The following is a 21,602-nucleotide window of genomic DNA, read 5'->3' on the forward strand; positions in this document are numbered from 1 at the left end:
TTCATTTCAGACTTGTGTCTGAAATTTGTGTCGTTTTAAGCTACTAAATTTGTGCCAATTTGTTATAGCAGTTAGTAGGAAACTAATACATATGCCAAATGGGAGAATAATTTTTTTTAAACTTGAAGATACCTGTATCATTTCAAAGAGTGAAGACTTTAATAAACTTTTTAAATAGATATACTTTGGAAGAACAAAAAATATGTATTTAAAAATTGGTTGCTTGTTAACTTTTAAAGATTTTACTTACTTTATTCACTTAGAAATGGAAATAGAAATCAAAGAAACCAAAGATTAACCTCTAATGCAATTTTAACCATGATCTTGTATAATGTATTTAAACTTCGAGTTTCTTATTTTCATTTCTTTATTCCCATGTTGATATTAAGTCAAATATTAGAAAACTCCCGATGAAGGATACTGTCACACTGCCAAAAGATTATGACTGAAAGAGCCATATATAAGATCAACAAGCCACCAAATATTTCACCAACCTGACCACAAATACCAAGACAGTTTCCATCTCCCACAGCCCTTCTACCATTCTCCGTCTCCTCAGTCAAGGAAAACATGTCCATACCACATACACTCCAAGTCTAACTATACATAATGATTCCCACAAAATTCCCCCAAAGAAGGAGGAACATGGCCCTACCTATTAAAATCCCATCTGCCTTACCTGATTATATTTTCTCTTAACCAATAGGGCCAATTTAAAAAATCCACAAGTATTTAAATTTTCTTAGCTAAACAGTATGCTGTTATGAAAATGTAATTTTTAATAATTTTTATTAAAATAACTTTCTAGAACTAAGAATATAGATTCACATAAACTGATCAAAAATTATCAATATATTTATTCTCTAACACTATAACAAATTACTATAAATTTATTCACTTAAAAGAACACAATTTATTCCCTTACAATTCAGTAGGTCAGAAGTTTAGCATGGGTCTCCCTGGGCTAAAGGAAAGTGTTGTTGGGTTCTTTACAGAGGCTCCAGAGGAGAATCTGTTTTCTTGCCCTTTTCAGCTTCCAGAGGCCACTTGTAGACTTTAGCTCAGGACCTGGTCTTCCATCTTTGAAGTCAGCCATGTCACCTCTTTCTGAAAATGTCTTTCATTGTCACATCTTGTTAAATACAGATAGGAAAATTTCTCTACCTCTAAAGGAATCATGTAATTAGATTGGAGCCACCAGATATCTCAGGGTGATCACCCCACCTCAAAATCTGTATCCTAAATCACATCTGCAGTCTCTTTAGCTATGTAAGGTAACATATTCACAGTTCCAGGGATTACAGAGTGGGAATCCTCAGGAACTACTATTCTACCTACCACACACAAGAACACACACAGAGAAAAGTGAAATTGAACTCCATGGGAGACTGGTGTAAGTAGAAACATGATGACCAAAACACCAGTCAATTGAGCCAAATTATAAGAAAGAACATATTCACCAGTTATTTTGTGTTATCTGATTAAATAAAACAAGCAAGTGTTTCCTACCAGAATTGGCTTCAGTTGGTTCTTTACACAGCTACCTTACGTTCTCTGTACTTTAAATGTGTGACGAGGAAGGTGGAGAGATTGAGAAAAGAATTGGAATCAAAACTAAAAGAATATCATTATGAATTCTGAATTCCCCAATCTTGAGAAGGATAGACATCATTGAGAAGCAAGGTGAATGATTTGAGATGTTGCCATAAACATACTTGAATGCCTGGAGCTTCTTCCACTCATTCAATTAACAGAAATATTTTGTTCCTGAGATGCTTCAGGACTTGGATAAGGTACTACAAAGAGATGGATGAGCAAGGCGGAGATTGTCCTTGTCTTCATGTTACACATAGTTTAGCAGGGAAGGCACGTGTTAAAGTCACGATATCCACACGATGAGGTATTGGGCTGAGCCCATGAATAGGCAAAAGCTCTAAGTGGACATATAAAGACATAAAAGTGAAGAAAAAGCATTTTTTGAGTGATCTCTTTGTAACAAATAATAAACTTCTTTAATTCAAATTAATAATAGTGATCCAAAAATGTTGATAATGACTGATGGTGGAGAGATTTGACTTCTTGAAAGCAGATCTATACTAAATTCATCTCAGGAGCACAACTAAAACACAGTAACTTTAGCTAAAAAGCATCAAATGATGTTAAATGTATGCCAACATGAAATTACTTTTAAAGTATAGTATTTGTTACGATCAGGTAGTACTTTAGCCAAGACTAATACTGGGCCTTGAGGTATGGAAACTGCTCTCAGTTCTGTGGTATGCCATGGTTTCTGTCCTGTCCATCATGTGGCGTACCACCAATTAGAATGACTGTACATACTGCTGCCAATATAGCTAGTCATGTCTTTACATTAAATCATAACCCTCTACTTTGCATTGGCAATATAACATGAAAGAGCAAAAGAAAATGTTGGAAAGTTCCTTTTGGTACACATAGACATTTCTACAAATCAAAACAATGTTTAAAGTTTCTCTCATAATTCCACCAAACTTCTTACCCGAAAGTACATACTTGGAATAACAATTTAATATCACTGTATCAATGTTTCTCTCTCTCTCTCTCTCTCTCTCTCTCTCTCTCTCTCTCTTTCTCTCTCTCTCTCCCCCCCACCCCCCACCTTTTTTTTGTTTGTATATGCCTGTGTGTTTGTGAGATAAGTTATGATACACTGTTTTGTATCTTGTTTGTTGTTGTTTCTAAATTTATGGATCACTTTTTTACACTGTATATTTTACTTTGGAAACTCCGATGATAAATTGACAATAAAATATTCTAACATCAAAATTAAACTATAAGTTGACTGTAAAACACTCCAACAACCAGATTTAACCATAAGTTATTTAATTTTGCTTTCTTTGTGGAAGTTACTTAGTACTATTTATTATTAAGTAAAGCTGTGATGAACGCTGCTTTACTTAGTTTTGTGTGTGTGTGTATTCTTATGATAAATTCTAGAAATGTAGTTATGAGTCTAAAGGTATGAATATTGTACTGCTCTTTATACAAAATGTTCTCCAAGAAATCTATACCAATATGTGTTCTTAGCTTATATGTCACAGCACCCTTTACAATATGAAATTTTCACAGTTATTTTATTTGTCAATCTTTAATTTTTGCTGTTTAATGGAAAATACAAATGCACCAACTCCAAGACGACCTGCAAGGATTCCTGTTTTCTGCTATTCATATCCTTGCCTGATTCCTTCCCCTTGAGTTCTTCTGAATTCCTGTTCTGTCTGATTTGTGCTGCTATAAAAAAAATACTACAAACGGTGTGACTTATAAAGAATAGAAATTTATTTTTCACAGTTCTGGAGGCCAGGAAGCCCAAGATGGTGTCTTGAGTATTATATTCTACACATGATGAGGAACAAAGTTCTTTGTTTCCATGGCAGCAGGGAGGAAGAGAACAAATACACTTCTATAAGCCCTTTTTATAGCAGCATTAACCCATTCATAAAGACAGAATCCTCATGACCTAAACACCTCCCATTAGATTCCACCTCTCAACACTGTTGCATTGGAGATCTAGTTTCAATCTGCATTTACCTGTTTCTTACAATGGTGTTTTAACAAGAATAATTTTTAAAACTATGATTGAAATTCTTTCTTTTTTTATTTTTCAATAGAAACATCATTTCTTAGAAAACATGAAAAAACTCTAATTAGTAATTAATATTCCATATTTATTTTATATCCTGCCACTTAATGCCTCTCTTAGTTCTAATAGTTTATCAGCAGACCCTCTTGGGTATTCTAGAAAAATAATCACATAATCTGCTAATAGTGATGGATTTGCATTCTTCCTGAGAGTTATAAGTTTTATATATGCCTTTGTCTTATTTTCTTGGTAAGAACTTTCAGAAGATATCAAGTCATGAATAGTATTAATGACCACAGTTGTTCCTCGTGTCTTTATTTAAAGGATTGGTCATAGTAGATCACCTTTAAGTGAAATTATTTATATAATCATATATTATATGCAAAAAGGTATATGATAATATTTTTTAAAAACAGATAATAGTCTTATATTCACTTAGCTGTTTTTTATTCCTAGGACACTAATAATTTCTATTTGTTTTACATACTGAATCAATGAAGTGTTATGTGATACCTCTCCTTTGTGAAATGTACTGATGAGTTACAATAACTTCTGCTATGGCAAGCATTCTATGAATAGATTGGATCCTGATGGTTGCTTTTTATAAATGTCTACTCCCTGTCATTATAAGGTTTCATGAGTAACCCCTCTTTCTCTGTGTATGGGGATTTCATTGTTTTAGGTGAGCAATGACTATTTTTAAACATGAGAAATCATATTGCACATTTATGCTACTTTGATGGGATAATTAGTCTTTCATCCAAACCCAAGGGACAATCCAAACAATCAAGAGAATCATATGAAACATACCTATGGAGAGCCAACACTGCCCTTGGTGCATTTGATTGACTGTTCTCAAGTATTATATAGTTGTTCCTGCCCATGACATCCCATCCTTACTTGCCATCCAACCTTTCCTCAAAGGCTGTAGTAGCTGTTGCTGGTGAATCCAGATTGATGGGCCTATCCTTATCCATATTCTATAAGTTTTCTCTCCTTTGTATCTTTTACCTTTCTCTTCTTGTCTGAGGATCTATTAACTTCACATTCATTTCCTTTTCTTCCTCTGCAAAATTTACTCCTCCAGTGATCTTCTAGTAAATTCACTTATATTAAAATATAAATGAATGACAAAAACTTTTCAAAAAAATTTTTAAGTATAACTTGGAATATTTACAATTAAATGGTGTTTGAAAATTAAGGAGGAAAAAGTGATTTTTTTTCCCCACAAACTAGGTAGCTAAGACTGTTACACACACTGAATATCAGGCTTATTTTGTCAACTAACTCACAATGCAAGGCCAAGCTAATACACATCATTTGTACATAGTAGAACACACAATAATAGCACAGTTCTTAGTCTTAAATGCATAATCAAGTGCCAAAAGGCAATTTTTCTCTTTGCTATTATTCTTCCTTACAAGAATATAAGTGTATTATTTTGAATATCAAGAGCCATGTGTTTCCCTTCATTTCCTGAAAGATAAAGACATTCTTCAAACTCAAGAGAGCAACTGGGCATGGTGGTGCACAACTGTTACCCTGGCTATTCAGGAGGCTGAGATAGGAGGATCTCAAGTTTGAGGTTAGCCTCTGCAACTTAATGAGAACCTGTCTCAATATAAATATATATATATATATATATATATATATATATATATATATATATATATATATAAATGATAGGCTTAGTGGTAGAACATCCCTGGGTTTAATTCACAGGTGTGGGGTTTTTTTATTTTTTAATTAAGAGGTCAATGTGTCTACAAATCTTTAGACTCACATTTTATTAAAAGATCGTTCAATGGGCTAGGTATGTGGCTCAAGCGGTAGCACACTCACCTGGCATGTGTGCGGCCTGGGTTCGATCCTCAGCACCACATACAAACAAAGATGTTGTGTCTGCCGAAAACTAAAAAATAAAATATTAAAATTCTCTCTCTCTCTCTTTAAAAAAAAAAAAAAGATTGTTCAATTTGAATACTTTTCAAATATAGGGAAACTAGTACTTTAGTCAGACTTATTTAAAAAGTCTTGAAATGATAATTTTGTTTTGAATATCTAAAAACAATACACCTGGAAATTGTTCTGTTTGGCAAAAGTAATTATGCTGAAGCTAGTCCCCCTAAACCAAGGGCACCATATATCCCATTGACATAAATCTTGCCTTCTCTATGAGGCTCTCCCTAACCTCATCTTAAATCCTAATCCACCAGGCCCTGTTTCTAAATTCCTAACCTTACTTTTTTCTTCATTGCATTTGCTAAGCTCTTGTACATTTCCTTTTTATATTTTCTCTCTAAACATAAGAATTTAAACTTTGTAAGAGCAGAGACTTTGTTTAGATCATTGCATATCCATAGCCCCTGTACCACTGTCTGGCAACAATCGTCCCTTGGTAACACATCAGTTGCATAAATTAGGGACATTAAATATTTGTGAAAATATGGAGCAAGTGCCTAAATATGGGTGGTGAATGCTCAACAAATGTTTATGGCCTTTGAAAAACAAATTTTTCACAAGTACATATGGAAGCAATTAATGTAATGTAACTGGAAACACATCTGTTATATTTATAGCATGTGATGTTATATATTTATCCAAGGACAGTATTAGAATAAATTTGGATTCTGGTTAAAAATATATTGAAATATTGATCTATTTCAGTGGTGTTTTTAAAATATGCTTTATTAAAATATTTAATCTAATATTTTATGACTTTGAATATTCCAATATTCCAAAGAAAACTAAACATGTGTTAAAGAGCATTGGACTTATTAGCTTTACATTCCACTAGTTATTTTCTTTAATATTCAGCAACGATATGTAATATGTTGTAATATAATTTTATTGTGGAGGAATAAACAACCATAATAATTGATTAAATGTTCAAATTCTTTCTTTCTTTTCTGTTTTTAAAATTTTTTTAGTTATTGATGTACCTTTATGCTATTTATTTATTTGTATCTGATACCGAGAATCAAACCCAGTCCCTCATGCATGCCAGGCAAGTGTTCTACCACTTAGCAACAACCCCAGCCCTACATGTTCAAATTTTAATTAAAATTCACTTGTCATGAAATCGCACTGCTTTCTGTTAAAACAATAAGGTTTCACGCATAATTGCTAAAATATTTTTGGTTCCATTTTCTGTAATCAAAGCAAACCAGCTCTGCCATGCAGAAATTAAGCATGCTAAATTTACGAAATTTATTGTGAGAATAAATGGAACTCCCAATATTTCTTCCTTTTAATTAAAATATGGCTGAATTTTGAGATTCTACTATTTGGGGATCTCATTATTCATACTCTTTTCACTTTTAACTCCACAGAAATATTTAGAAAAACCTAATTTGATTTTGAAAATACTTGACAGATAATTAGTTCTGCAAACATTGCATGCTACTCAAAATAATCACATTTAAAACAAGTTTCTCTGTTGAATCAGAGCAACATTAAGCTCAGTTACAAATGTACCTTCTAATTGTTTAAGGTAACAAATGGCTGCTTACTCTATGCTGGAGTTTTAGCAGATTTCAAATCCATGCTTATTACAACCCAGAAGAGATGCCACAAGGTCACAGGAAATATTTTTTTCCATACAGACCATTGCAAGGCATGTTAATGTGAAGCCCAGATATCATGGAAGTGTGACACGCCAACACAAAGCTGGAGTCCAGGAGCGCCTGTGGTGGTGGCAGGCTGCAGCCGTGCACAAGTGCTTGCAGCTGCAGTGACATGGTGCTAAGCATGTTTTAAGACTAGTCCCAGTCGAGCGGCATCTTATCCAACCAGAAACAATCCCACAATCCAGCTCTTTTTAAGTGATCATCCTTGTATCATAACAGATTAAGGTTGCAGCTACTTTGGATTATGTTTAATCTAACCTTTATCCATTCACATCTTCACCTGAAACTTACAAGGACCAAGAGTCAATTGCCAGGGCATAATTCACAATGACACTGATCTTTCCTTCCTCACTCTAATTATCTGGATTAAGAATAACACTTTTGAGTAATTATTTTCACATTGGATAAACATTAAGCTTTCCTGGATTTATCTGAGCTTTTTCCTAACATGAAATAGATCCAACCAGGCTTATAAGAACATAACTGACAGCAGTGACAGCTTAATCAAGGCAACCCTAAACAACTAAAACAATAAGGAAATGTTTATTTCTCATTGTTTAGAATATTCAGGAATCAGAAACTTGACAAATTAAGAGGCTAAAAAAAGGTCCACATTCAACAACCAATTGGAATGTTTTAACTTCCTTTTTCTTTCTATATAAGCATTCAGCAATCTGCAACTGAAGTTCAAACTCAGAGAAACTGAAAGCCATCATTATGATGACATAAAATTGACAGACTGATACCAGCCATGAAAACTAAGTATCTTCATTTTCCTAAGCAATGTAATGTCCTAAAGAGAAGGAACACATTCCATTACATTATATTTGAATCAATGCTCTGAAAATAGAATTAAGGCACATAAAGTAACTTGCCATTATCACTTCTGATGGCTATTTTTGATCATTCTGAATTGTCTATCCAAGATTGCACACAATCCCTAAAATTGCTATCACAAACAGCCCGGAAAAATCTTCCAAGCTTGTCTTTGAAACTATCTAAGATCATATACAATTACTCACTAAAATCACATCACAAAACCCAATTACACTTTGGCTTTGCAGATCCACAGATAACCTCTTAAAGAGCAAACTCCCTCACTGTGTCGACCTCTGACCTCAAGCTCTTTTTCCAATCTGCAGCAGCAGCCCTGCATGTTTTCTAGCGTGCAAAGAACCCAAACTCGGGTTAAAAAAAAAAATACCCTGCAGGACTTTTGAAGGGTGCCAAGTGTTTAAGGTGAAAGTTAATAATGCTAATGTTTTATTTCTGACCTTTTACTATAATATATATTGTTCTCTCACTTACTTATAACCAAACAATTTTAATGGAGAAATTTTCATTCAGTACTCTTGCTTTTAATGGTTTCATAGTTCATAGGCAGTAATAGTGTTTAGCTTCAAAGAAATATGATCACTGATTATTTTAATCGGATTGAAAAACACAGTGTAAAAGACAGATTTCAACCAAATTCCAAATAAGCATTAAAATGAGAAGAATAAAATAAGTGAGCTGTCTTTTACAACAGCTATCTCCTACAAGTCTTTGATTACATGTTTGTTAATCTGAATTTAAAGCATTATAATCATGTAGTACATAATTCTCCATAAAACCGGGATGGACTCTAATATTATATCGACTCTCCACCACAGAGTCTAAAGAAATCACCTAAGGGAAACTATAGAATGATTATTTGTGGCACTTTCTGTGGGTGAATATGAGTAGTAAGGTAAATAAGTCATCATCTTATTCTACATGTGAAAAAAGGCTCAAATTTTTGCTAGCTCTTCTTCTCATTTGGGGTCACTACAGTTTTACTTACCTGCTGAGTTATCTGTGCCCTTAAAATTCTTCACCTATCCCATAGCAATCTTGAGATCATAAGACTTTTCAGAATGTAATGGTACTTGGAAGTCATCTGTTCTAACTTCCCAAACCTGACCTCTGTACAGTAAGCTAATAACTGGTAAATGCTCCTTAGAATATCCAGGGTAATGATGCCAAGTTGGTAGCTAAGTCAAAGCTTTTCTTCTGCAGTTGTCCTCCTTTCAAATGAAATATCTAGATTTTGTCTGTAAGATGTGAGCAAAATAAAACTGTCATGACATTTAAATCATGGCATCTTCAGTAATTGGCCATTCCATGCTCAATTCCTTGGAGATATTACTTAACACATAGAAATACCCCTCCCTGTTCACCGCCTCAGAAGGTCCAGAATGAGTCAGCAAACATTGGGCCTCAGAAACGTAATGTCAGCCAGGCGCGGTGGTGCAGGCCTGTAATCCCAGCAGCTGGAGAAGCTGAGACAGGAGGATTGAGAGTTCAAAGTCAGCTTCAGCAAAAGCGAGGTGCTAAAAAACTCAGTGAGACCCTGTCTCTAAATAAAATGGAAAATAGGGCTGGGGATGTGGCTTTGTGCTGGAGGATCCCTGAGTTTAATCCCCAGTACCCTCCCACAAAACCATGCAGTGTCAGCAAGAACAAACCACTAAGAATTTTGAAAAATATTTCCTTAGAATAACAATACACTGGAATAAAAAGGATGATAGAGAATCAATATGATCAAGATTAAATGAACATCCTTGGGAGTTCATAAACATGAGTAAGTGCAAAGATTTGAGTTCATATCTGAATGATGTATTATAAAAAAAAGTTCTGATTTTTTAACCTAGAATAATGTATCATTTCCAAGTTTTTTTTCCTTAAAATTAGAATGCATGGATATTTATTCATCTATCAAGTCAGGCTAGCTGGTTGCTTTATGAGATCAGGAGCTATATTTTTGTGTTTAGTACGCGCATTGACAGTTATTAGTCAAACAAAATTCTCAAGAGTACTCAGATATGTGAAATAATGTGAGCTGCAATTTAATTACTCTAATTACTGATACCTAAAATGCCATCTACCATTTGAAATCATTGTGAATTCCCCCTCATGCCCATCTTTGTCCCTTCTGTAATGATGAAAGAAAACAATTTTTAATGACTGAGTTTCTAAAGATCTGCCAAGGGTACAAGAGAAGCATCTGCAAATGTAGGTAAGATTTCTGAAATCTGAAAAGACCAAAATATATTCTAGGGTCTGAAAATAGTCTGACATTGGGAATGTAATACTAAAGAAAAATTTAAAGAAATCAAAAATAAATTAGGTGCTTGGTGGACAAAGGTGTGAAATTTCTAACTGCTGACGATGCTTTATAAACATTTATGTTATCCTGGGGCTGCTCATACTTACGGACTTCCTGAACACTATATAATTTCACCCATTGTTGTACGAGCCGCATTCCTCATACAAATGTTGTAGGAGCAGTGTAAGGCATGTGTTCTTGACAATCTGGACAATTCCTTCTTGACAGTGCTTAAAGAGAGGCTGAGGCTACATGACAGCCCCAGATGGTTTGTAAGTGAAGAGTAGAAAAAGCAATATAATTGATTTGGTGCTTGTTGAGATGCCCTAAATGTTCAGTTTCAACTTGTACCTAATCCATGGATTCCACCTTTCTTATTTCTACTTCATTTTTTAAAAGAAGTCCCAAAAGGGATTGGGGTTATGAGTCTAGTATTTTAAAAATATTGCAAAAATTTTGCTGGGGAAACAACTGCCTCACAACTTTACTGGTAAATTGCTAAGGCTGTTTGACATAGATGTTTAATCTCTAGAAGGCTCTACAAAGATGATTCAAAAGTCTTGGTCTCCCCTAATCAGTCTTCAGTGGGTTACTCTGGATAAACTCCCTACATTGTTTCTAGAGATACAGAAAATAATTCCCAGAAAATTTTAAAATTGGTCTTTGAGAGTTGAGACATTCCAAGATACTGGAAAGCAAATGATATTGATAAACCATAAATAAAATAGAAATAGGAAACTCAGAACTATGGAACTTGTTATGTTGGAGTTTTATTTTATTTTTACACTATTTGCTTTGATACAGTTGGTTGTGGTTTAGCGTGGTTTGGTTGGTATGCTTGTTTCAGGAGAGGAAATCTGAGGAGGCTTGGAAATGGGTTTGGTTCTGAGTAATAATTAGTATTTTGAGGATCTCTTGGACTCCAGGGGCAATAAAAAATGTCAGAAAATTATTATATCTTTGTATCAAATTTTAATATGTGGTAGGGTTAATACTCCCAGTTTGATCCTAATTAAAATTGACTTGTCTATTTCTAGTCCTTTAAAATATATCATGGAGCCACCTTGCCAATTCACAATAAAATACAGGGGGAGTTTTAATTAGGATTATACTAAATCTATGGACCAATTGGGACAGAATTCATATCTTTGCCAATAGTAGTCTTCAAAATCAGGAATATGGGATGCTTTCCCATATACTCTATTGTCTTTCAATTTCTCTCAGACATATTTGGTGAAGATGTTGGGATAGATCCTATAATTTTTTTTTTAGATTTATTTCTAAGCACTTCATGTTTTTATGCCATTGTCAAAAGTACCTTTTATTTTATTTTTTCCAATTACCACTGATACATGGATATAAAAATGCTTTAATGTTCAACTATTTCTTTTTTATTGTATAATTCCTACTTAATTTATCTTGCTTTCTTATATTAGATAACAATATCTGGTTCCATGTTGAATTTTGAATAAAAGTCTTAAAGTAATTCACCATTAAAGCCATTGTTGCAAACTATAATTTTTGTGGATAAATTTTATCCACAAAAACAGTTCTCCTCTATTTCTACATGCTAAATGTCATTAATAAATGATTTATAATTTTATCAAATATCTCCTTATATTTATTAAGGAAATTATATAATTCTTCTTCTTTTTGTTATTAATCTGATGAGTTATACCAATTGATCATTTTATAATAAAGATTTTTTTAAAATCCCTAGAATGAGTTCAAATTGGCTGTGATGTACATTTCACTTTATTCTACTATTTTTTGTTCCTACATTCAGTATTGTAAATCACATTTTAGAATCACTGCTTTCCATGCATGTAACATTTTCATTTTTTCAAATTCACAAAAGACACTAATCAAATAGAATTCATATGTCTTGCTGCTATAATTTAGACTTTAAAGGTCTTACAAAGGACCATATGTTAAATTTTTGGTTACTTATCTCACTGGAGCATGCCATCAAAGGGTATTGTGGAATTTGATTATCTCTTTCTCTTCTTTCTCCTCCTCTTTCTCTTCTTCCTCCTTCTTTCTCCTCTTCCTCCTCATCTTCCACCTTCTCCTCCTCCTCCTTCTTCTTCATCATCATTTTCTTATTCCCTTTCTGGAAGATAAGAAGTTTCACTCCACCACATATTCCCACCACAATGTGCTACCTTGCCATAGCACCAGTGCAATAAAGCTAATTAATCAGAGAGTAGAATCTGCCAAACTGAACCAAAATAAACATTTTCTCTTTATAAGTTGATTATTTCAGGCATTTCATTATAGTGATAGAAAGCTAACACACTCTCTATCCCCATAACTATGCAACATTCTTTCTTTCTTTTTTCTGTTCATTGTTAAATTCATAATTATTTATGTTGACATTGACACAATTTTAAAAATAACTACATTTTGTAAAATAATTTAAATGTGCATAAAAGTTTTAAAAATGGCACAGAGTATTCCAATATACTCCAAACTCAGTTTTCCTATTTTTAACATCTTTCATTAGTATGGTTTATTTGTCACAACCACTATACTACATCAACATGTTATTATTAGCTAAAACTTATATATATATATATATATATATATTTTTTTTTTCAGGCTTTCTTAGCTTTTACCTAATGTCCTTTTTCTGTCTCAAGACCCCCTTCAGGATACTATATAACATTTAGTTATTATGTCTCTTTAAGTTCAGGTAGACTGTGGCAGTTTCTCAGAGTTTACTTCTTTTATATGACATTAGCAGTACTGAGTACTGATCAGGTATTTTATAGAATGTCACAGAATTGAAGTTTGCCTGATCTTTTTGTCATGATCAAATTTAGATTTTCAGTTTCAAGGAAAAGACCTCAGAGGCAGAGTGCCATTATCATTACATCCTTACAAGAATGTGTTAGTAAAAGAATATAAGAGTTTCCAGGACTCATGCCCCTAGAGAAATATCTGTTTGAACAATTATTTATATGCAAAAAATACCTTCACAAGATCTAAGGAATTCAAGTGAGAGAATATACTACTTAGCTGCAACAGAGAAACAAGAAAAGCTGGGAAGAGGATAGGAAGAATAGCTTTCACTGCCTAGTGCAGGGCAGACACCATCCAAATGGTGTAAGGAGAGTAAAGTGAGGATCTAACTTTGCTGCAGACCCCAGCAGCAAGCCATTACCGGTGAACCCCAGTGCCAGGCCATCCTTCATGGACCCAAACCAGGCCAGCACCAAAGACTCATTCTCTGGGTTAAGTCAAGCACCAAGTTTCTTCCCATTACCCCAAGCTCCAGGTCAACTCATAAAGACCAAGAATCATACAGCACTCATGAGCTGAGGCTCTAGGCCCAACACCATAAGGAGATAAAATGTATACACAAAAACATTTTTATGGACTATTTTTTAGTTCTATTGTGCTATTTGTATTCTACTTGTTAATTATTATATCTTTGTATCAAGTCTTAACATGTTATAGTGTTGATACTTCCAATTTGGTCTTCACTGAAATTGTCTTGTCTATTTCTAGTTCTTCAAAATACACCTTGTCCATTGACAATAAAAAACAGGGCTGGGGCTGTAGCTCAGGGGTAGAGAGGTTGCCTCCCAGGTGTGAGACCCTGGGTTCAATCCTCAGCACCACAAAAAAAAATCAATCAATAAATAAAGATATTAAAAAAAAAAAAAAACGGGGAGTTTTGTGGCCCCATGATCTAGTTCTGTCTTAGTGGATCCTGTAACTAAGTAAACCTAGAACTAGGTCTATACCTATAGATCCAGTGATTTGGTGTGTCCCAGCCCCAGGCCAGCTCCTTGGTCCCAGACCAACCCTAGTGGACCCCAGTGTCAGGCCAATTCCTACAGACTTACAATCATGAATGTACCTTTAGACCTAGGATCTATTCCCACCCTCATAGAACTTAGCACCAGATCTGTTGGCCTGAAGACTCTAGAAGGAAGCCTGCTGATATACCCTGTCAGCCACCACCCACAGAATCTCTGGATGGATTGTCTGGTGAAAGGCTTTCCCCAAAGCCAGTATATAATGATTAGCAAGGTGCCTACTTCTTCAACTGCACAAAGAATGTGAGAAATAGGGAAACAAGGCAGCACCAAAGGAACAAACTAAAGTGCCAAACTGATCTAAAGAAATGAAAAACTACAAACTGTCTAAAAATTTGTTTTAAATAATCATCTTAAAGAAGTCAATCAATTACAAAACAACAAAGACAGATAGCTAAGTGTAATCAGGAAAACAATATATAAACAAAATTATATGTTCAACAAAAAATAAATTGTAAGAAGAACCAAAAAAAAACAAAACTCTGGAGCTGAAAAACAGTGACAAAACTGAAAACTTTCAAGCAGAAAAAAGAATTAATGAGCTCAAAGGCAGATCACTTGAAATACACAGAGATCTGAATATTTTTAAAATGAAAAAGAATAAAGAAAATCTGTAGAACTCATGGAGTACATCAAGTAAACAAATGTACACTTTATGGTATCCAAAAATAAACAGAGAAAGAGAAAGCAGCAGAAAACTTGCCAAACCTGGAGAAGAAAATGAACATCAGATACCTGAATCCCCCCAAAAACCCAAGCAGATTAAGCATAAAAAATCTTCACTGAGATACATTATAATCAAATTCTCCTATTGACTGAGATGTTGTTGTTCAAGCTTTTCCATTATAAAATTACATTTTTGATCCCTTTTTCCTACAGTATCCTTGGGAAGGAAATCACAAGAAAATTGGGGTATTTCTATTACTTAGTTGAAAAATTTTCTGCAAGAGAAATTTTTTGTCTATTCTCTCTCATTTGTTTATCTATTAAATCATTTATTTTTGTCAAATCCAGTACATCATTTTTTTTTATAAATAAGTGTTGGAGATTTGACTGCTGTGGATTCTTTTCATTGGCGACCATCTGGATATGATATATTTCCGTCATTTTTGCTATAGTGGTTGTCATTTATTGTTTGGTTTCTGTTTTAGAATTTTTTTACTTTCTGATACTATAGGATGCTCCAGACCTATCTTGGCTATCTTCTCTTCAGTTCTAAAGTCAACCTTCTCCCAAAAAAACCCTCATTGCTCTTACTGGATTTGATATTAGAAATACAAAACTGTGTGTTGCCTTTGATCACTGGTAATAGAGTGTTGTTGCTTTGGAGATCTGTCAGATGACATAACAGGAAAATCTATTTGTGTATGTAGGTATTTGTCTTTACCTAGATTAAGCTAAATATGAAGTCATACTGATAGTTTCAACCATAATCCAGTATGACATGAAATACAATTTTATTTTGTCCCTGTACCAGTCAACTTCCCATCACTATAACAAAATATCTGAGAAAATTAACTTATAAAAAGAAAAAGATTATTTTACCACAGTTTTAGATTTTTTACCCCATAATCATTCATATCCATGCTTTTAGGCTTCTGGTGAGGAGGCACATAGGAAAGGTTGGCAAGATAGGGCAAAGCCACTCACCTTATGCCTGGATAAAAAAGAGAGAAGGAGAAAGCAGCCAGTGTCCCACAGTACCACTTGGGGCATATTCCCAAAGACCTAAATCGCTCCCACCAAGCCCAGCCCCTGAGAATTCCTCCATCTTCCAAGGGTGCTACCTTAGAAACCAAACCTTTCACATATGGGCCTTTGGGGGACATTATAGATTCAAACTGAAGCTTCCTTCCCCCTTCCCCCACCAAGAAAGCTGACTCCCACTATCTGTCCTTCTTTTGTTTAATTCTGATACATATGCATAGTGGTGTCAGAATTATTCATCTGTACTCAGGTACGAAACAACTTTACTGACTAAAGAGTGGTATGTAAGGCTGAGGTTGTGGCTCAGTGGTAGAGCACTTGCCTAGCATGCGTGAGGCACAGGGTTTGCTTCTCAGCACCGCATATAAACAAATGAATAAAATAAAGGTCCATCAACATTTAAAAAACGTTTTTTAAAAAAGAATAGTGTGTATGTACATTTCTGTTTTAGTCAGCTTTTTAACTGCTATAACTAAAAGACCCAACCACAGCAACCATAGAGGAGAAAAAGTTTATTAGAGGGCTCACGGTTTCAGAGGTCTTTGTCCATAGAAGGCTAATCCATTCCTTAGGGCTTAAGGTGAGGCAGGACATCATGGCAGAAGATTTTGGCACAGGAAAGCAGCTCACATGGTGATCAGGGAGGAGAGAGAGAGAGAGAGAGAGAGAGAGAGAGAGAGAATACACTATTCCAATACAAAATGTATACACCATAGCCACACCCTTAATGAACAACTTCCTCCAGCCACACCCCACCTGACCCAGTTACCACTTGGTTAATCCCATCAGGGTTTAGGTTAAGGCTATAACCCAATCATTTCTCCTCCAAACCTCTTTTGCACTATCTCTCATGAAACTTGGGGGGACACCATATCTAAACCATAACATTTCACCCATGTCCCCCCCTCAAGCTTATCTTATAATAAAAAATACATTTAGCCCATTTCCAAGTGTCCCCATAGTCTCAACAGTTCTGAATTTGCTCAAAGTTCTAATGCAAAGTCTTCTCTGAGGCTCAAGGTACTTTTGCATTGTGAGCTACTCTATTTTTTTTTTTCTTTTTTTTTTTTTTCTGAATGGAAATTTTTTTTTATTGGTTGTTCAAAACATTACAAAGCTCTTGACATATCATATTTCATACATTTGATTCAAGTGGGTTTTGAACTCCCAATTTTACCCCAAATACAGATTGCAGAATCACGTCGGTTACACATCTATATTTTTACATAATGCCCTATTAGTAACTGTTGTATTCTGCTACCTTTCCTATCCTCTACTATCTCCCCTCCCCTCCCCTCCCATCTTCTCTCTCTACCCCATCTACTGTAATTCATTTCTCTCCTTGTTTATTTTCCCATTCCCCTCACAACCTCTTATATGTAATTTTGTATAACAATGAGGATCTCCCTCCATTACCATGCAATTTCCCTTTTCTCTTCTCTTTTCTCTTCAAATTTTTCTTTTTTTTTTTCTTTTTTTTTTTTTAATTTTTTTTTATTGGTTGTTCAAAACATTATAAAGCTCTTCACATATCATATTTCATACATTAGATTCAAGTTGGTTATGAACTCCCAATTTTACCCCAAATACAGATTGCAGAATCACATCGGTTACACATCCACATTTTTACATAATGCCCTATTAGTAACAGTGAGCTACTCTAAAATTAAAAGCAATTTACAAGTATACAATATGTAATAGTACAGAGTAAACACTTCCGTTCACAAAATTAGGAACATAGAAAGAAGGGATAGAACCAAAGCAAGACTGAAATCCAGCTGGGCAAACAGGTCCCATAGCTCCATGTCATCATGGCATCTGGGGAACAATTTATAATGCTTTTAAAATCATATTCTTACTGGGTTTTTGTCTGTTTGATCTATCTGTGACTAAAGTGTTCTTAGGTCTCGAACTATAGAAATGGATTTGTTTCCTTCTTCTTGAAGTTCTACAAATTTTTGTAGAACTTGTGTGTAGAATGTTTGTTGTTATGTCCTTACTGGTTTAGAAACGTATGTCTTCTACAGAAATGATCTCTTTATAATTATGTAACGCCACACTTTATCACTAGTAATTTTCTTTGTTCTTAAGTCTACTTGTCTTATATAACTCTCCAGCTTTCTTTTGATTAAAGTTATTGTGTTTAATTTTCTTGATAAAATATTTTCACTTTTATCTGAGTCTTTTTATTTAAATTGGATTTCTATAGTTGGGTCTTGTCTTATTCACTCTATCAGTCTCCACTTTTAACTGGCATATTTATACAGCTAACATTTACAATGATTATTGATATGACTGGATTAAAACCTGCCATCTTTACAACTGTATTCTATTTGTTATTTTTGCCCTGTGTTCCTTCCTGCCTGCCTGCCTGCCTGCCTCCTTTCCTTCCTTTTTTCTTTCCTTTGTCCTTCCTTCTTTCTTTCCCCCTCCTTCTCTTCTTCTGTCTCTTCTTCCTTCTCTTCCCTCCTACCTATTCTTTGCTTCTGATTTTAATTGAGCATCCAATAAGATTTAATTTGATTTCCATTTTGATTTCACTACTTACATTTCCTTTAAAAATGTTTAGCAATTCCTGCAGCATTACAATATATGCTTTTATAATCCAAGTCCACTCTGAAAAAGCATTTTACCATTTCATATGTAACGTAATGCAGGCACCTTATAATAGAGTATTCCCAATTTCTCTTTCCCATCTCCTGTGACATAGCTGTAATTCATTTCACTTAAACACATAAATACCCATTCCATACTATTAATGCTCTGAATTAACAGTTAAATTTAAAAATTTAAATTTAAATTTAAGAATAGAAATATTTTATCTTCATTAATTTCTTTCTCAATGCTCTTAATTTCTTTATGTATACCAACACCTGCCATGTAATTTTCTTCTACCTGATGAATATATTTTATTATTTCTTGCAATGCCAGACTGCTGGACATGATTCCCTCAGTTTTGTGTGAGAAAGTCTATTTCTTCTTCACTTTCAGTGGATAATTTCACTGGGCATGGAATTCTAGGTTAGTGGAGATAAATTTAAATTATTTTTTGAAAACTATTGGCCATAACTTACTCCAGATATTCCTTTCCATTCTTTATGTTTTCCTCTTCTGGTATTCTGATTACTCATAAGCTACACCCTTTAAAATTATCCCAAAGTTCATGGATGTTCTGTTCTTTTTATTTAATTAGTTTTTTTTCTCTTTGCATTTTAATTCAGGAGGTTTCTATATACCTCTATCCACTGATTCTTTCCTTAGGTGAAGAGTGATGTGCCCATCAAAGGCATTTTTTCTTTCTGTTTAGTGCTATGATGTCTAGTTTCCTTTTGATGTTTTCTTTCTAGTTTTCATGTTCTACTTACATTACTAATCTGTTCTTGCATGCTGTCTACTTTTTAGTGAAAATCCTTAACATATTAACTATAGTTATTTTAAATCCCTTACATAGAATTTTAACATCTGTATTACTTCTGAGACTGATTCTGAAGTTCACTTTGTCTCTTCAGACAGTTTTCTCATATTTCAGGCATAACTAGTAGCCTGTATGTTTGAGAAAGTCAGAAATACTGTGTAGGATGATGGGAACTACACATTCGGGTCTTGTCACCCCTAAAAGAGTGGCCCCATGTAGTTTTTTGATCCTGTGCAGGTCCATATTCAGTCTCCAGCAGTTCCTCAAAATTATCATTTAAGTGTTCATATCCATTTGGCTAGAACAGCTTCTATTCCAGATAAGCACATCTTAGTTGCCCTACCTCTCCAGTGTGCCTATCTCACAAGATTTTGGGGTGCTGTTTTGCCATCCAACCTCAGTTTTAGTGTCAGGCACAAGAAAAATCATGGCTTATTTTCAGTTTCTTCAATTTTTCATGCTCTAAGGATGTGAGTGATGATGTCTGAGTTCATTGTGTGTCAGGACTGAAACTGGAAGTTGCCCTAATACAAACTTTAGAAATGACACATCTGTGTTAAAAAGAAAATTTGGTCTGTAATTTTCCCTTTTTATAATGAACTTTCCAGTGTTCAATATCAAAATTGTCTTGGCCTTTGAAAGAGATCTGGGATATGTTTTCTTAAAAAAAAAAAAAAAAAAAAAAAAACTTACCAGAAGAATTTATAAAGGTTGATTGTTTCCTCCTTAAATATTTAGAGGAATCCAAATATTTAAGTTTTCCAAAGTTTGTAATATATGTAATTTCTATGACATTGGTAATATAGTATAATTTTTTTCATTGTTTTTAAAATGCTTATTGAAGCATTTTATGGCCGCTCTAACATTCCTCTCAGATAATTTTCATATCTGATTCATCTCACTGTTATTGCTGATATATTGCCTTTTTTTAATTCAAGCTATGATTTTACTGGTTCTTGGTATTTTGAGTGATTTCAATTGTATTCTGACATTTTCAGATTATGTTGGAAGATTCTGATCTTATTTAAATCCCCTATTTTAGCAAGCAATTACTTGTTAGTTTTATTGTGTTGGTCCTGGCCTACTTTTGTAGACTTTAATTTCAATTTTAGGGCTATTCTGCTTCATCTACATTATGGTTGATTTTATGTGTCAATTTGAGTGGGCTATAGGATACCTAGATTAAACTTTTTTTTTTTTTTCTGAGTATCTCTAGGTGGAGGATAATGGTAGACATTAACATTTGAATCAATTGACTCAATAATGTAGATTGCCTTCCCCAGTACAGTTGGGAATTATCCAATTTTCCCTGGAGAATTCTTACCCATCAAGTCTACCTGATGCTAAAAGTTCTACCTGAATCACTTTCTGTTGCTGGGTAGGTCTGGGTCCAAGGTACAATAACAGGAAGTAGGGTGTCTGGGACTCTTTCCTATACTGATAATGCCTTCTGGGAAATATTTCCTCCCCATTTTTCATACTCCCCCTAAAAGTAACCTCTCTTCTGTCTTAGAGATGCCTATCATCCTCTGCCTCCCAGCAGTAACTTTCAATTGACATTCTAAAGTTGTCTGAACAATATTTTCCTAAAATCACTATCGTAAAAAATAACCTATACTAGAGAATCACACAAAAGGTCTATGACCTACCTGTCACGAAGATTGAAATAATAAAAGGCCCAGTCTCTCCTTCCCTGCCCACAAGTCTGCGCTGTTACAATTTTCCTCCATCTAAGTAAGCCTCCAAGCCTCTTTGTGTGAAGAGGTACCCTGTCTGACTAAACCCTAACTACCAAAAAACAACAAACCAACAACAAAAAAGCAGACCTCAGGGAAATCTTTACCCCCAAATAAAGAACTTCTGGCCAAAACACCCCTGATTGCTTATACAAGTTACTAAATTACTTCTATACAAGGGTGTAAAACAGACCTTAGTAACTTCAAAACACTTAAAGTATAATAGAGTATACCAGTCAGTTACCCTAGAGACAACAAAATCTCCTTTGTCTTTTCTTTTGCATAATATTAAAGTGTAAATGTAACATCTTATTTTTAAATTTTTAGTCAGTGGTCTTATTTCTAAAATTATATGTATAAAGGATGTTAACATTATATATCCTTTTCACATAAATGTTGGTATATTCTCCACACTCTTCTGAACGTTGCTCTTCATTTTATTACTATATCTTGGAAGTTGTTTCATGAAATTTTATATAGATTGATTTTTTTGGTGTGGAACAGCATGCAGCATTTAATCATATGTTTGTAACAGGGTC

At 34.2% G+C, this 21,602-nt stretch overlaps 1 long non-coding RNA gene across 1 annotated transcript in view; it reads right to left on the reverse strand.

Moving 5' to 3' along the window:
• LOC124102561 (uncharacterized) overlaps positions 1–16,937 on the reverse strand; it is a 70,614-nt gene extending 53,677 nt beyond the window's left edge. The window contains exons 1-3 of the long non-coding RNA XR_006854903.2: positions 16,441–16,937; positions 5,465–12,491; positions 1,716–1,933 (exon numbers count right to left, since the gene is read on the reverse strand). This is a non-coding gene — a long non-coding RNA (uncharacterized LOC124102561). The remainder of the gene's footprint in view (positions 1–1,715; positions 1,934–5,464; positions 12,492–16,440) is intronic.
• Positions 16,938–21,602: the final 4,665 nt, after the last annotated feature.

This window comes from Marmota monax, unplaced genomic scaffold (assembly GCF_021218885.2).
Source record: "Marmota monax isolate L192 unplaced genomic scaffold, Marmota_monax_Labrador192_F-V1.1 WCK01_AAM20220418_F8-fsc00002, whole genome shotgun sequence".
NCBI classification, from domain to species: Eukaryota; Metazoa; Chordata; class Mammalia; order Rodentia; family Sciuridae; genus Marmota; species Marmota monax.